This window comes from Marmota monax, unplaced genomic scaffold, assembly GCF_021218885.2.
Source record: "Marmota monax isolate L192 unplaced genomic scaffold, Marmota_monax_Labrador192_F-V1.1 WCK01_AAM20220418_F8-fsc00277, whole genome shotgun sequence".
In the NCBI taxonomy this organism is placed as follows: domain Eukaryota; kingdom Metazoa; phylum Chordata; class Mammalia; order Rodentia; family Sciuridae; genus Marmota; species Marmota monax.
Window position 1 is genome coordinate 45,689 of NW_026694513.1, and position 16,305 is coordinate 61,993.

Genomic DNA, 16,305 nt, shown 5'->3' on the forward strand with positions numbered 1-16,305 from the left:
ATAGGATACCAACATGGCAGACATCTGATGTCATCAGAAAGCGGCGGAGGAGAGAACTTCATCAATACCAGCGGCGACAGAAACAGTTGGTCACCTGGTAGGGGGGTTAGGCACAGACACCCGAGTCTCCTCAAGTTGTCGTCGAGCCAGAGGGGAGGAGCCGGGCCGCCGCCAGCGCCCGGAGCAGGCCCAGCGGCTCGCCAGCATGGTGACCGCGTGACCCCAATTGGAGAGGGAGCGGAGCGGAGCCGCCACCCGCACCCGCAAGGTGGGCAGACCCGCGACCCAGTGGTACATGGGCGTGGTAGGAGGGGCAGGGCAGAGCCGCCGTTCGCGCTTTCAAGGTAAACAGACCTGTGACAGCCTGGCGGGTCAGGCCCAGTGGCCTGCCAGTGTGGTACACACGTCACCCCAACTGGAGTAGAGGCAGAGCAGATCCTTCTCCCACGCCCGGATCAGGCCCTGCCGGTGTGGTGGTCACGTGACCCCAATTGGAGTGGGGGCGGAGCGGAACCGCCACCCGTGCCCGCAGGGTGAGCAGACCTGTGACCAACCTGCAGATCAGGCCCAGGGGTCCGCAGGCGTGGTAGGAGGGGCAGGGCAGATCCGCCACCCGCGCCTCCAAGGTAGGCAGACCTGCAACAGACTGGCGGATCAGGCCCAGGAGCCTGCCGGCGTGGTACACACACCACCCTAATTGGAGTAGGGGCAGAGCAGAGCCGCCGCCCGTGCCAGGAACAGGCCCAGCGTCCTGCAGGCGGGGTAGTCACGACACCCCAATTGGAGTAGGGGCAGAGCAGAGCCTCCACCCGTGCCCGAAAGGTGGGCAGATCTGCGACCGACCAGCGGGACAGGCCCAGTGGCCTGCCGGTACGACAGACACGTCACCCCATTTGGAGTAGGGGCAGAGTAGAGCCGCCGCCCGCGCCTGCAGGGTAGGCAAACCTGCAACCGACTGGCGGATCAGGCCCGGTGGCCTGCCAGCGTGGTACACTCGTCACCCCAATTGGATTAGGGGCAGAACAGAGCCGCCGCCAGCGCCCAGAACAGGCCCAGTGACCTGCCGGCGTGGTAGCCACGACACCCCAATTGGAATAAGGAGAGAGCAGAGCCGCCGCCCGTACCTGCAGGAAAGATACGCAAGCAGTATGAAAAGACAAGGAAAGAAAGGACCACAAGCAATGCAGGTCAACGCAACTTTAGAAGAGGTAACAGCTGCTGCAGATGGAATGTCAGATAAAGAATTCAGGATATACATGCTTCAGATGATCTGGAGTATCAAGGAAGACATCAGACAGCAAAATCAGACAATAAAAGATCACTTCGACAATGAATTACGCAAACAAATCCAGGAAGCAAAGGATCAACTATACAGGGAGATAGAGGTTATAAAAAACAAACAAACAGAAATCCTAGAAATGCAGGAAGCAATAAACCAACTTAAAAACTCAATGGAGAATACTACCAGCAGAGTAGAACACTTAGAAGATAGAACATCAGACAATGAAGACAAAGTATTTCAACTGGAAAAGAACATAGACAGTTCAGCAAGACTGTTAAGAAACCATGAGCAGAACATCCAAGAAATATGGGATAACATTAAGAGACCAAACTTAAGAGTCATTGGGATACAGGAAGGTACAGAGCTCCAAACCTAAGGAATGAGCAGTCTATTCAATGAAATAATACGAGAAAACTTCCCAGACTTGAAGAATGAGACAGAATCCCAAATTCTAGAAGCCTACAGGACGCCGAATGTGCAAAATCATAAGAGATCCACACCTAGACACATTATAATGAAGATGCCCAACATACAGAATAAGGAGAGAATTTTAAAAGCTACAAGAGAAAGGAAGCAGATTACATTTAGGGGTAAGCCAATCAGGATAACAGCTGATCTTTCAACACAGACTCTGAAAGCTAGAAGATCATGGAATACCATATTTCAAACACTGAAAGAAAATGGGTTCCAACCAAGAATTGTGTATCCAGCGAAATTAAGCTTCAGGATGGAAGATGAAATTAAAACCTTCCACGATAAACAAAAGTTTAAAGAATTCGCAGCTAGAAAACCATCTCTTCAAAACATCCTTGCCAAAGCATTACAGGAAGAGGAAATGGAAAATAACAATGAAAACCAACAGTGGGAGGTAGGACAGTAAAGGGGGGGAAAATAATCAAAGAGGAAAACAAACCATGTTTAGTAACAGAAATAAACAAATATGGCTGGAAGAACAACCCATATCTCAATAATAACCCTAAATGTTAATGGCTTAAACTCACCAATTAAGAGACACAGGCTAGTAGAATGGATCACAAAACAAGACCCAACAATATGCTGCCTACAGGAGACGCATTTGATAGGAAAAGACATACATAGGCTGAAGGTGAAAGGTTGGGAAAAATCATATCACTCATATGGACTTCAGAAACAAGCAGGAGTGTCCATACTCATATCAAATAAAATAGATTTCAAGCCAAAGTTAATCAAAAGGGATACAGAGGGACACTACATACTGCTTAAGGGAACCATACACCAACAAGACATAACAATCATAAATATTTATGCCCCAAACAATGGTGCAGCTATGTTTGTCAAACAAACTCTTCTCAAGTTCAAGAGTCTAATAGACCACCATACCATAATCATGGGAGACTTCAATACACCTCTCTCGCCACTGGACAGATCTTCCAAACAAAAGTTGAATAAGGAAACTATAGAACTCAATAACACAATTAATAACCTAGACCTAATTGACATATATAGAGTATACCACCCAACATCAAGCAGTTACACTTTTTTCTCAGCAGCACATGGATCCTTCTCAAAAATAGATCATATATTATGTCACAGGGCAACTCTTAGACAATATAAAGGAGTAGAGATAATACCATGCATCTTATCTGATCATAATGGAATGAAACTGAAAATCAACGATAAAAGAAGGAAGGAAAAAGCATACATCACTTGGAGAATGAACAATAGGTTACTGAATGATCAATGGGTTATAGAAGACATCAAGGAGGAAATTAAAAAATTCTTAGAGATAAATGAAAACACAGACACAACATATCGGAATCTATGGGACACATTGAAAGCAGTTCTAAGAGGAAAATTCATTGCTTGGAGTTCATTCCTTAAAAAAAGAAAAAACCAACAAATAAATGATCTCATACTTCATCTCAAAATCCTTGAAAAAGAGGAGCAAAACAACAGCAAAAGAAGTAGAAGGCAAGAAATCATTAAAATCAGAGCTGAAATTAATGAAATCGAAACAAAAGAAACAATTGAAAAAATTGACAAAACTAAAAGTTGGTTCTTTGAAAAAATAAACAAAATCGACAGACCCTTAGCCATGCTAGCGAAGAGAAGAAGAGAGAGAACTCAAATTACTAGCATACGGGATGAAAAAGGCAATATCACAACAGACACTTCAGAAATACAGAAGATAATCAAAAACTATTTTGAATCCTTATACTCCAATAAATTAGAAGACAGTGAAGGCATAGATAAATTTCTTAAGTCATATGATCTGCCCAGATTGAGTCAGGAGGATATAGAAAACCTAAACAGACCAATATCAATTGAGGAAATAGAAGAAACCATAAAAAGACTACCAACTAAGAAAAGCCCAGGACCGGATGGGTATACAGCAGAATTTTACAAAACCTTTAAAGAAGAACTAATACCAATACTTTTCAAGCTACTTCAGGAAATAGAAAAGGAGGGAGAACTTCCAAATTCATTCTATGAAGCCAACATCACCCTGATACCTAAACCAGACAAAGACACTTCAAAGAAAGAAAACTACAGACCAATATCTCTAATGAACCTAGATGCAAAAATCCTCAATAAAATTCTGGCGAATCGGATTCAAAAACATATCAAAAAAATTGTGCACCATGATCAAGTAGGATTCATCCCTGGGATGCAAGGCTGGTTCAATATACGGAAATCAATAAATGTTATTCACCACATCAATAGACTTAAAAATAAGAACCATATGATCATCTCGATAGATGCGGAAAAAGCATTCGACAAAGTACAGCATCCCTTTATGTTCAAAACCCTAGAAAAACTAGGGATAACAGGAACATACCTCAATATTATAAAAGCAATCTATGCTAAGCCTCAGGCTAGCATCATTCTGAATGGAGAAAAACTGAAGGCATTCCCTCTAAAATCTGGAACAAGACAGGGATGCCCTCTCTCTCCACTTCTGTTCAACATAGTTCTCGAAACACTGGCCAGAGCAATTAGACAGACGAAAGAAATTAAAGGCATAAAATAGGAAAGGAAAAACTTAAATTATCACTATTTGCGGGTGACATGATTCTATACCTAGCAGACCCAAAAGGCTCTACAGAGAAACTATTAGAGCTAATAAATGAATTCAGCAAAGTGGCAGGATATAAAATCAACACGCATAAATCAAAGGCATTCCTGTATATCAGCGACAAATCCTCTGAAATGGAAATGAGGACAACCACTCCATTCACAATATCTTCAAAAAAAATAAAATACTTGGGAATCAACCTAACAAAAGAGGTGAAAGACTTATACAATGAAAACTACAGAACCCTAAAGAGAGAAATAGAAGAAGATCTTAGAAGATGGAAAAATATACCCTGTTCATGGATAGGCAGAACTAACATCATCAAAATGGCGATATTACCAAAAGTTCTCTATAGGTTTAATGCAATGCCAATCAAAATCCCAACGGCATTTCTTGTAGAAATAGAGAAAGCAATCATGAAATTCATATGGAAAAATAAAAGACCCAGAATAGCAAAAACAATGCTAAGCAGGAAGTGTGAATCAGGCGGTATAGCGATACCAGACTTCAAACTATACTACAGAGCAATAGTAACAAAAACAGCATGGTACTGGTACCAAAACAGGCGGGTGGACCAATGGTACAGAATAGAGGACACAGAAACCAATCCACAAAACTACAACTACCTTATATTTGATAAAGGGGCTAAAAGCATGCAATGAAGGAAGGATAGCATCTTCAACAAATGGTGCTGGGAAAACTGGAAATCCATATGCAACAAAATGAAACTGAATCCCTTTCTCTCGCCATGCACAAAAGTGAATTCAAAATGGATCAAGGAGCTTGATATCAAATCAGAGACGCGCCGTCTGATAGAAGAAAAAGTTGGCTACGATCTACAGTCGGTGGGGTCGGGCTCCAAATTCCTCAATAGGACACCCATAGCACAAAAGTTAATAACTAGAATCAACAAATGGGACTTACTCAAACTAAAAAGTTTTTTCTCAGCATAAGAAACAATAAGAGAGGTAAATAGGGAGCCTACACCCTGGGAACAAATCTTTACTCCTCACACTTCAGATAGAGCCCTAATATCCAGAGTATACAAAGAACTCAAAAATTAGACAATAAGAGAACAAACAACCCAATCAACAAATGGGCCAAGGACCTGAACAGACACTTCTCAGAGGAGGACATACAGTCAATCAACAAGTACATGAAAAAATGCTCAACATCTCTAGCTGTCAGAGAAATGCAAATCAAAACCACCCTAAGATACCATCTCATTCCAGTAAGATTGGCAGCCATTAGGAAGTCAAACAACAACAAGTGCTGGCGAGGATGTGGGGAAAAGGGTACACTTGTACATTGCTGGTGGGACTGCAGATTGGTGCAGCCAATTTGGAAAGCAGTATGGAGATTTCTTGGAAAGCTGGGAATGGAGCCACCATTTGACCCAGCTATTCCCCTTCTTGGTCTATTCCCTAAAGACCTAAAAAGAGCATGCTACAGGGACACTGCTACATCGATGTTCATAGCAGCACAGTTCACAATAGCAAGACTGTGGAACCAACCTAGATGCCCTTTAATAGACGAATGGATAAAAAAAATGTGGCATTTATACACAATGGAGTATTACTCTGCATTAAAAAATGACAAAATCATAGAATTTACAGGGAAATGGATGGCATTAGAGCAGATTATGCTAAGTGAAGCTAGCCAATCCCTAAAAAACTAATGCCAAATGTCTTCTTTGATATAAGGAGAGTAACTAAGATCAGAGTAGGGATGAAGAGCAGGAGAAGAAGATTAACATTTAACAGGGATGAGAGGTGGGAGGGAAAGGGAGAGAGAAGGGAAATTGCATGGTAATGGAAGGAGACCCTCAGGGTTATATAGTGGAGGGGGTAGAGAGAGAGGAGGGGAGGGGAGGGGAGAGGTGGGGAGGGGGGATAGTAGAGGATAGGAAAGGCAGCGGAGCACAACAGACACTAGTATGGCAATATGTAAATCAATGGATGTGTAACTGATGTGATTCTGCAATCTGTGTATGGGGTGAAGGTGGGAGTTCATAACCCACTTGAATCAAAGTGTGGAATATGATATGTCAAGAAATTTGTAATGTTTTGAACAACCCACAATAAAAAATTTAAAAAAAAAGAAAAAAAGAAAGTGATGCAGGGATGGGGATGGGGCTGGGGCTCAGCAGTAGCACACTTGCCTGGCATGTGTGAGGCACTAGGTTCAATAAAGGTCTATCAACAACCAAAAAGTAAAATTTTTTAAAATGAAAGTGAAGCAGAAATGCTTAAGTGCGCTTCATGATACACGTGGCATTAAGTATCCTACATTATATATCTTTAAGGAAGGAACAACTAGCACACATAAGATCCTAGTGACTTTGATTTTACAGCTGGCAAAATCCAACACCACTTGGTGTATTAACTTGGGAGCTTATTAACTTATGTTGTCATTTACACAGTATAAAGGAGATTCTCAATTAGCCATGAGTAGATTATCCCCAACCAGTCTTGTTTTTGAGTTTAACCATTGCAGCCAGAATGTAAGCAGTTTAGTTATTTGCTTTGTAAATCTCTCTGCTGTTTACTTTGCATAAAGCCAGGATTCTAGAAAAAGAAACAAAATCAATTTTCAACTTGGATAGTGGATGAACAAGCATTGAGTCTGAATTAGCATCCACTTCCACCAAGGAACTTTGAAAAATGTTTAAGGCCAGTTTGGTTATCACAATAATGGGAGAAGGTGAGTGGTTCTCATGTCATTTTATCCCACAGATGTTAAACACGCTGCAACATGGGATACCCTACCAAGAACTATAATAACAACTGTATTTTTTTTGAGACAGGGACCATGTTTTCCTGTTCAGTGTTGGATTTCTGGTCTACTACATCAGAGGCATTAAGTAATTATAGCTTGAATAAAATGAAAATAAGCAATTTATGGCACTGACTGATAGAAAGGAGTAGGAATAACAACAGAGAAATTAGACTGCTTACTACTCTTGCTTGAGTCAGACCTTTACTTCAGGGAATTCTATGGTCAGACACATCCTTACAGAAAGTAGACAGAAAGCATACTACTCCACATCCAAAGAGAAATTACCCTCTGTTATAGATATACCCGGCCTTCTTGGCAACTGTATCAATTCAGGAAACACACATAAGTATTCAGTCTTTCCTTGGCAAATGGAGTACAAAACAACCTATGGTTTTAAAGAGTGTAGGCTCTACAGTAAGACTGATGGGTTTGAATTTTACTTTATCATGCAATACTCAAGTAAGTAATATGCTATTTATAAGTCTGGCCATTTACCTAACATGTTCTGTCAACAGTCTTCTCATTTAGAAAATGAAGTAATGCAACAGGTTCAAAACCCCCTAGTCTAAACTTCTAGCCTGATGCCACATGACTCCAAATGTGTTTTGAGAAAATAGTACCATATATATGTAACATCCCAGGTGAATCTAAGGCAGCAACCTATAAGTATACACATTAACATTTCTTTAGCAAAGTGAATGAATGTTCCAATTATGGTACAAGTAAAGACCCTTAAATAGTTCCATTTCATTCACTTCAAGTTTTATAGCCAAATTAGTTTTTAAACTTAAGGAAACTGGTGGTGACTGTCAAGAGCATTTTGAATTTCATAAATTAATACTATAAAGGATCATTAATCCAAAGTAGTAATTTTTCTGGAGAGTTAATGGGAAGATTAACTGAGTTGTTATAAGATACTTACTCCAGTGCCTGGCACTTACTCAGCACGTGATAAATACTGTTCTTATGAAATGTTAGCTAGTTACTATATGAGACACAAGACTATGCAAAATAGTTAAGTTTAAACTTCTTTTATCTTGAAATTGTTTCACTTTTAAACCTTATTAAATTTCATGCCAGTGTTGGTGAGCTCTTGATGGTATTTTTTCCATATTTGTAAACAAATAAGAGCTATAGGCAGGAGGAGGTAGGAGTAGGAATTAGGAGTGGTCAAAAGAAAACCTAAGACAATTATATTACTCAAATAAAACAAAATAAGAGTTGACTGAGCAGAAACTAATTATCAGAAAATAATGCATGTTCCACACTGAACTCTAAACATTTACTTCATTTTAAAAAACTATAGTACTCATTTTGATAAAAAGGAGTTTCTTCAGGGGTTAATATCTGAAGACAATTTAATATTTTCTGTGTCATATATGATGTCCCTTCTTATAATTCTATATGGTTTTCTTCACAAAAATGAATCAAGCTTTAAACTTTTTGAACAAAATAGGACCAAATTGGTTTCTCCTTAATATAACAGCACAATCTAGCTTTTATTGACCAGAGCGAGCTACACCAAAATTTGGGTAGTTAAGTGGTAAATACAAAAAAAATATTGAACACTATTCTCCACTTGAAAACCACTGCAGTTAATTAAATGCATTCCTATATCTCCCTACCCACATCCTATTGGTTCTCCTAATACAACCTTCTGGAGAAACTTATATGACAAATGAAGCAAAATATGACTTCTTAAACCTATTCTATGCCAGGTACCATGTTAAGTATTATATCCCTTTATTAACTTTCACAAGTTTATAAGGCAACAGTTATTATCTTCAAATTATATATAGATATACAATTCAAGAGTGGGAGAACCAGGATTCAAAATTAGGTTTGACTGACACATAAACCCATGAGCTGCTTTACCAAACCACCTTACCTAAAGATATTGCTTCTTTCTCACATTCTTGACTAAGGTTTTGGCTTATCATGCATTTTTTTATCAAGTATTTTGAGCCTAGTACAACTTTAGGAGTATACATATTATCTTTTGGCTAGATAACTAACCATTCTGGTTTTGAAGATTTTTGCAGGGTATAACTTATCAAATATTTGTCTACAGCCTACTCTGGCATTGAATAATAGTTTAAGGAGGGTCTGTATGGCCAATCAAAATCACCCTTTTCTATAATTTAAACTCATTCTATTTAGATCTGGCTCTCAAGGCAATAATTTAAGTCTCTCTTTAATATATGTCAGGCTACTTTATTGATTTTACATGAAAGTTTATACAAAAAAAAAAAAAAGAGAAACAGATAAATTTGGAAATAGATTTTTAATCTCCCCTTTCCTCCTTTTTCCCTAAAGTAGCATCCATGATTTGCATCTTTGCTCACTCCTGTCAATACATATTTTTGCTGCCTTTTTCAGTGACTCCCCAATTGTTCCACATCCAAAATAAACTGTGGAGAAAATAACTAAATGTTTAGAGTGTTTTGTTTAGCACTCTAAGAGCTCAATAACCAAATTTAAGAAAAATAGCCATTGTCAGCTTTGGATATTAAACTTCAGAGTCATGCTCATTTTTTAAAGAATAAAGTTAATGAAACATTCGATTTGTAGAATGCTATGAATTGAGTCTAAACAATTTTCTCTAGAATGTATATGTTTAAAATTTAATCTTATTAAATTTCATGATGGTTTACGTGAATCACTGATAGAATTTTTTCTCTATTTGCAGACAGAAAATTTCATAGACTGTTACAATATAATAAAGATTAATTAAATGCAAATTTGGATAAAATGAAAATATATTTTGGAATTCATTACAGCAAAGACCTTAGAATTCTATGATACAAGGAAGGAACCATTTCTACACAATATTACCGCTAACACTTAGAAATGCTATCATAACCTAGAAATTTAAAGTTTTTTTTAATAGAAAAAGACATTAGCTTATGGAAGTTATTTTCAAACAGTAATGTACTAGGTCCAAGGTTGTGGCTCAGTGGTAGAGTGCTTGCCTAGCATGCGTGAGGCACTGGGTTTGATCCCTGGCACCACATAAAAATAAACAATTAAAATAAAGGTATTGTGAACATCTACAACTAAAAAAATTTTATAAAAAAAAAACCAATGTACTTATCTATCAGAGTTGGTGTTATTAAATCAAAGCAATATTTTAAGTTGCATAAAGAATGATGATGTTTATCAATGTCACACTATGCCCAACACGTTTCACATGAAGAGTTCACATTTCGGTTTGATAATTTTTATATTGATATTTTAAAAAACTATAGTACTCTTTTGAAACCAACTGTCTAGTAAATTGTGTATCCTGTGTAGTGTGTTAAGTCAGGAAATATTAGTTGAAAAGAAGCAAAAGTAAACAAAATGCCAAAAGTCTTATTTTTTGTTTCTAGATCCACAATGCAAGTAGGAAAAGAGGCATATAATCTTAATCATCACTAATAGCAAAATGGACAAACAAAAAGAAAAGTACAGTTTGCTATCCTTCAAGTCCTCATACAAAGTAAAGCTATATACAGAGGAGGCTTTGAAACCCTATATCCCAGTCAAATATTACTCAGAGTCCCAATTAAAAAAGGAAAATGAACCTGCTCTCCAGGCCATCAACTCTATTTCCCAGTCATCTCCCCGAAAGCAGCTACTGAATAATCTCTTTGATTTGAAAGTCAATTGAAAATTAATAATATAATAAATAAGGATACTAGACTGAGAGTCACAAGATCAGGGTTCACAGGTTGGATCTTCCATGTATTACTTGCTTTACCCAAAGGCATTTCTTAACCTGTCTTCATATCCCCATTCATGACAAGAAGACAATCCTTCCTACCCTATATAACTGACCAGTTGGGAAAAATTAAAAAAGATACTGCATACAAATAGAACTTTGTAAGGTATGACCTACTATGTAAATTATGAGGTATAATAAATTATTCTAATATATTCTATGCAATATTTAAAAACAAACGTTTCCTTCCTTCCACTCCCCTTCCCAAAAAACTTCCATATATCACATATAACAAAGAAAATTAATACAATCTGTAAAACAAGATTGCAATATCAGATTAAAAGGAAAAAAGTTGGAAGGAGCCACACATATAAAATTGTTCCCTATTGCTTCTTTCAGGATAAGTTAAGGTAACCTAATCTTCTACTTTCCCATGAGAAGGATTCTACCCACACATCTATTAGTTTATTTTCTCTAAACTATTCTTAACATACTTATTTGTAAACACTTTCAACAAAAGTATACCCATAGAAACTTTTTGCTTCACCCATATGAGCTTTTAAATTATTCAGTCTGAAAATTATGTCCTAGTCAGATGCCCTCAATCATAACTGAGTATTAATGAAAATGAATGTCAGACAACTCAAATGATTTGAGAAATATGGTAAGATTTCCTAGAAAAAAGTATTTGAAAGAACTGGTATTTCAAATTACTATGATAAAATTATTATAACTCTTAAATTTTAACTCCTACATATAAATGCCTAGTTATTTGTTAGAAATCCTCATCGTTCTTGCAACTTTATGTCCATAATAAAATTTGGGGAAATTCATAAGGGAATTTTTGTGCACCCTGGAGAACTTTTGCAGAACCACAGTTTTGAAATACAGGATATCATTTCAAACTTATTTTTTCTTAAGTCCTGTCACTTAACTAGCAGATTGTGTGTTTATCTTCCAAAGTGAAGATTTTCCTCAATGAAAAGGGCTACATAAGAAGTCCATATGACAAACTGAAATAAGTGACTATATACTTCCTGTGAAGGCTGATAGATTCTACTTCATCATGACATCTTTGGCTGGAACTACATAAAAATAGTTTCCAGAATAAAGACGTAAACTTCAAAGTGTAGTTTCTGAAGATAAATTATTTGGGCTGGGGACATAGCTCAGTGTAAGAGTGCTTATCTCACATGCATGAGGCCCTGGGTTTGATCTCCAGCACAGCAATTTTTAAAAGTTAATTTAATTTAAAATATTAGCTATTAACACATTTTAAAATTAGTAGATCACAAACTCTTACAAAAAAGTAAACCACATGATTATCTTAAAATAATAGTAATTTTAATCATATAGACTTTATTTTAAAAGAAAATAAGAAATGGCAAAATAACAAGGTTTTATCATCTTGAACATACTGGCAATTGCATTTCAACTACTTGCAAAAGAAAGTAATCTGAGTAAACATCATCTCAAAGACCAATGATGATGAATAGCTTATATGTACCCATAGACACTATGCCTATCCCTCTGATGCGCCTCCCATCACATACCCCACATTCACCCCTGCTCTTTTCACCTTTCTGAATGCCAATGGAAGGCCTCTCTTTAAAGTATTGTTTGCAGTGGAAGCAGAAATTCACACAACCAAACTGCTGCATCTTCCTATAACCAACCCATTATTGAGTAGAATTATGACATCAGCAATGTTAGCCAATTACTCTACCAAGTAGTTAATACCCATTGGTCTGCATGCTATCATGTCATTGGCTAAATTTCATAAAGCTAACTGCTGTTGTTTTTCTACTTTTAAGTGGAACTTACTCTGATTTATGCTTGATGTTTCATAATAATGCATGGAGCATAAATATTTATTTGACTATCATTTTAGAATGCCAAATCTAAACATTATGCAGGGTGACATATGGGTAACAAAGGGATAGAAAAAGGCTAATTTAAGAGTCTCATATTTTTACTCTCATTAAACCTCTCAAAGCCTGCAAAGTACTTGAAAATGTCACATTACACTTTCACACTATTTCTCTGTAAATTCTTTGATAGCTATATTACTATGAAATGAAGCAGGCCTTTAATCCTACCTCAAACATGTAGTAGAGGGGGCATGTGGGAGGTGGGATGGAGAAGTTCTCTTACAGTTTTCTATAGTACTACAGAAAGCTGGGTTATTTGAAGCATTTAAAAATAAGAACTATAATATACAACAGTGTAATAAACAATCTAAGTCTGTTTTCTCAAAAACATATATAGTAGTGAAAGGAAAATCTATCTCAAAATCATAAATATATACTATTAAAAATATTCAGTCATGAGATTTCATGTGAGATTAAAATATTCAAGGCTTTGTGCATATTTAGTTCATAATTTATACAAAACATGCAATCAAATTACCTCATATTCTTTCCATAAGCCAAACTCAATGTTAGCTACCATAAAATCCCAGAATGACCAAGAAGCCTAAAATATTAAAAGCAAGAACTACTAGGTTAACATTAAAAATAAAAAATAAATTCTTAGCCATCTACAAGTTCTGTGATTATTTTAACCTACAGAGTTTATGGATATATACTGACCTGAGAATTTTTTAAAAATATATTTCTTTGCATAACTCTATTTTTAAGATGTTGATTTAGCAAAAATATGGTTTTGATCTTATTGGAGAGGAAAGAGAATATTTAGTCTTTAAAGAACTGGAATTCAAAGAATAAACATAATATTTTAATAATCAGGAAAAATATAAGTGAAGATAAAAGAGCAAACAATTCTGGAAATAAGTATGTTAAAATGCATGTACAGGTCACAAAGCTTAGAAAATAAGATGTACATGATTATTCAGTTTTATAGAAATTTTTTAAAAGAGAAATCTTTGGTTCAAAGTAACAGAAAAATATGAAAGTTTACATTTAAACTAATGATATTTATTGGCAAATAAAGTAAATTTAAGGTGGCAATGATATAGAAACATATTTATGTACAATTATTTACATCTGTTCATACATTTTTTTGCTCTAAGTTTTACCTATGACAGAAATCATTTCAGTACAGAATAAAGCTGATAACTAACATAAACAGCAAACATAGCTGCTTAGTATTAGTTTTATTTTCTTTTATCCTTAAAGCTAGAGGTGACATTAAGTGTCAGTTGCCATAAATTTTTATATTGGTCCACTAAACATAGAAATATAACAAAAGCAAACAGGCACAGCTGAGTATATATGAACAGGCAACAGTCTAAATGTACATATTTGGGGTTACCTAAACAAGACAAGACAAGGATCACCATAACAATCACAGGTGTTTGCTGTGTGTTTAGGTGATTACAAGTCAGATGCAGCAAAAATGAGACAATCTATACTAATTAACAAACCCAAGTTCTCAAAAAGTACTTGGTAATTTTTATCCTATGATCAAATTTTTCCTGTGACTTCACTATCACTATGAATACAGAACATTTTGGGGTATGAAGTATTACTGTACACATTTGTTATTATAGACTATGGGACTGAACAGTATTTCATAACAATTTTGAGCAACACTACTATGAGTTATACATACTTACAATTAAATGTTTGTAAATAATTCTATCTCCTCCTTTAATTCTAATCCTTTCCTCCAACTACTCTCCCCTATATCTACCTTGTGAATACCAATTCTGAAATTTTGAAAATGCAGGCTTACAAACAGTTGTGTCTTTTACTCCTCTCTAAAGAAGTTCAAAAACAAACAAAAAGAAAACGAACTCTAAATTTAAACACATCTTTCGCTATTCTTCACCTCATTGTGATGCTACCAGTTGCTCAAGATATCTTAATTTCTTAAATTAATCCAAGTTCCTCAGCTACTATACCAACTCAGAGTTGCAAATTTGTCTTTGCCACTCATTTTAAACTTAAAATACAATTCATTTCCTAAAATTTCACTCGTATAATATTCAATTATTCATTTTCAAAAGATCAGTTGTACTGGGTATCACATATACAAAAGGTTAAATATGACATGCTCCTCACACACAATATATCATGCCAATCATGGCAAGACACTCTTTCCCTAATATCCAAAGTTGTACATTGACTGCAATAATTTACTTTCCTTGTTTCTCTCTATATTCTATAATAACTTTTTTATTTCTGGAAGAAACTATTCAAAATATCCTTCTTTTGTACTTAAACATTTATTGATGTCACTACAATAAACTTGGCAGTGTGCTATGAGGTGTCTAGATGATGGAGTATCAAATGCAATGGTGAGTAAAATATGGCTATTTCCCTCTCTACCTCCTGCCAAATGCTGCCCTAATCTCTACATTCTCCTGGAATTCAATGATTTTTCATCTTTTTAGTCCTCATTTTATCATATGCCACAATAAAAATTCCTGCTGATTTGTCACCATGTCAAATGGTCACTTCCAGTATCAAGCAAGAGAGGCCAAAGCCCTGGGCTGGCCCTCTGACCAAGTACCTTATCAAGAAAAGAAGTCTGCCTAACATAGGGCCATACTGACTCATCTAAACTCTACCTCAGCATAGTCCCAGGAGAATAGTCCTACAGATTACATAGCCATGAGCTATCCTCCCCAGGTCAAAGGTAGATATAGATACACACCCACCTCTTAACCCCATGGGGCTGTCAAGAGAGAGGTTGCAAGGGGTGAGACAAGGCTGCTTGAGGGATGGACATGTGGGCATGCTATGGAAAGGCACCTAGGAAATGGGGAAAAGGAAGCAGAGGTTAAGACAGAAGCAAGGGAACAGAGTGCCAGTTCTCCCTTAGCCACTATGTTTTAGAAAGAACTGAAAAATTTGGGAATGCTAAGTGGCCATCCATCTCATTGCAAAGCTGTGTTATTGTCAAGTTAGGAGACTGAAGTGTTATTTCATTCAGCATTTTCTTAGGTAATTTGCAACATGCAATTATATATTAATAAAATGAGTGATCTTCAATTTGGTTTTTTCCACTTTTTAAAAAAATTGTGTTTTTTTATTGGTTCTTTTTAGTTACACATGACAGTAGAATCTATTTTGATATATTTATACAAGCATGGAATATATCTTATTCTAATTAGGACCTCAGGCTTCTAGATATACACAATGATGAGATTCACTCTGGTGTATTCATAAATGTACATAGGAAAGTTATGTCAGATTCATCTTAGTGACCCTTCTACTCCTACTTCTCCCCACCCCCCGGCCCCTTCCCTTCACCATTTGTATTCTTACTCTTATTGGTGTTAGGGGTAGGCTTGGTTCCCTTATCCTATTTTTCAACTGATGGTTCACCAGCCCTAGTCTTCATTATAACCCAATAAATTTAGATTATAATAACAACATCAGAAGTAGTAACAGTAGTAAAAATCACATAGATAATGCCTTCACTGAAACTCCTAACATGAAAACAGGCATCTATCTAGTCTATGCTGTGGCTCTTTCACACCCTTCATAAACCAATTCCTCTGCCTAGTTGTTACCCATA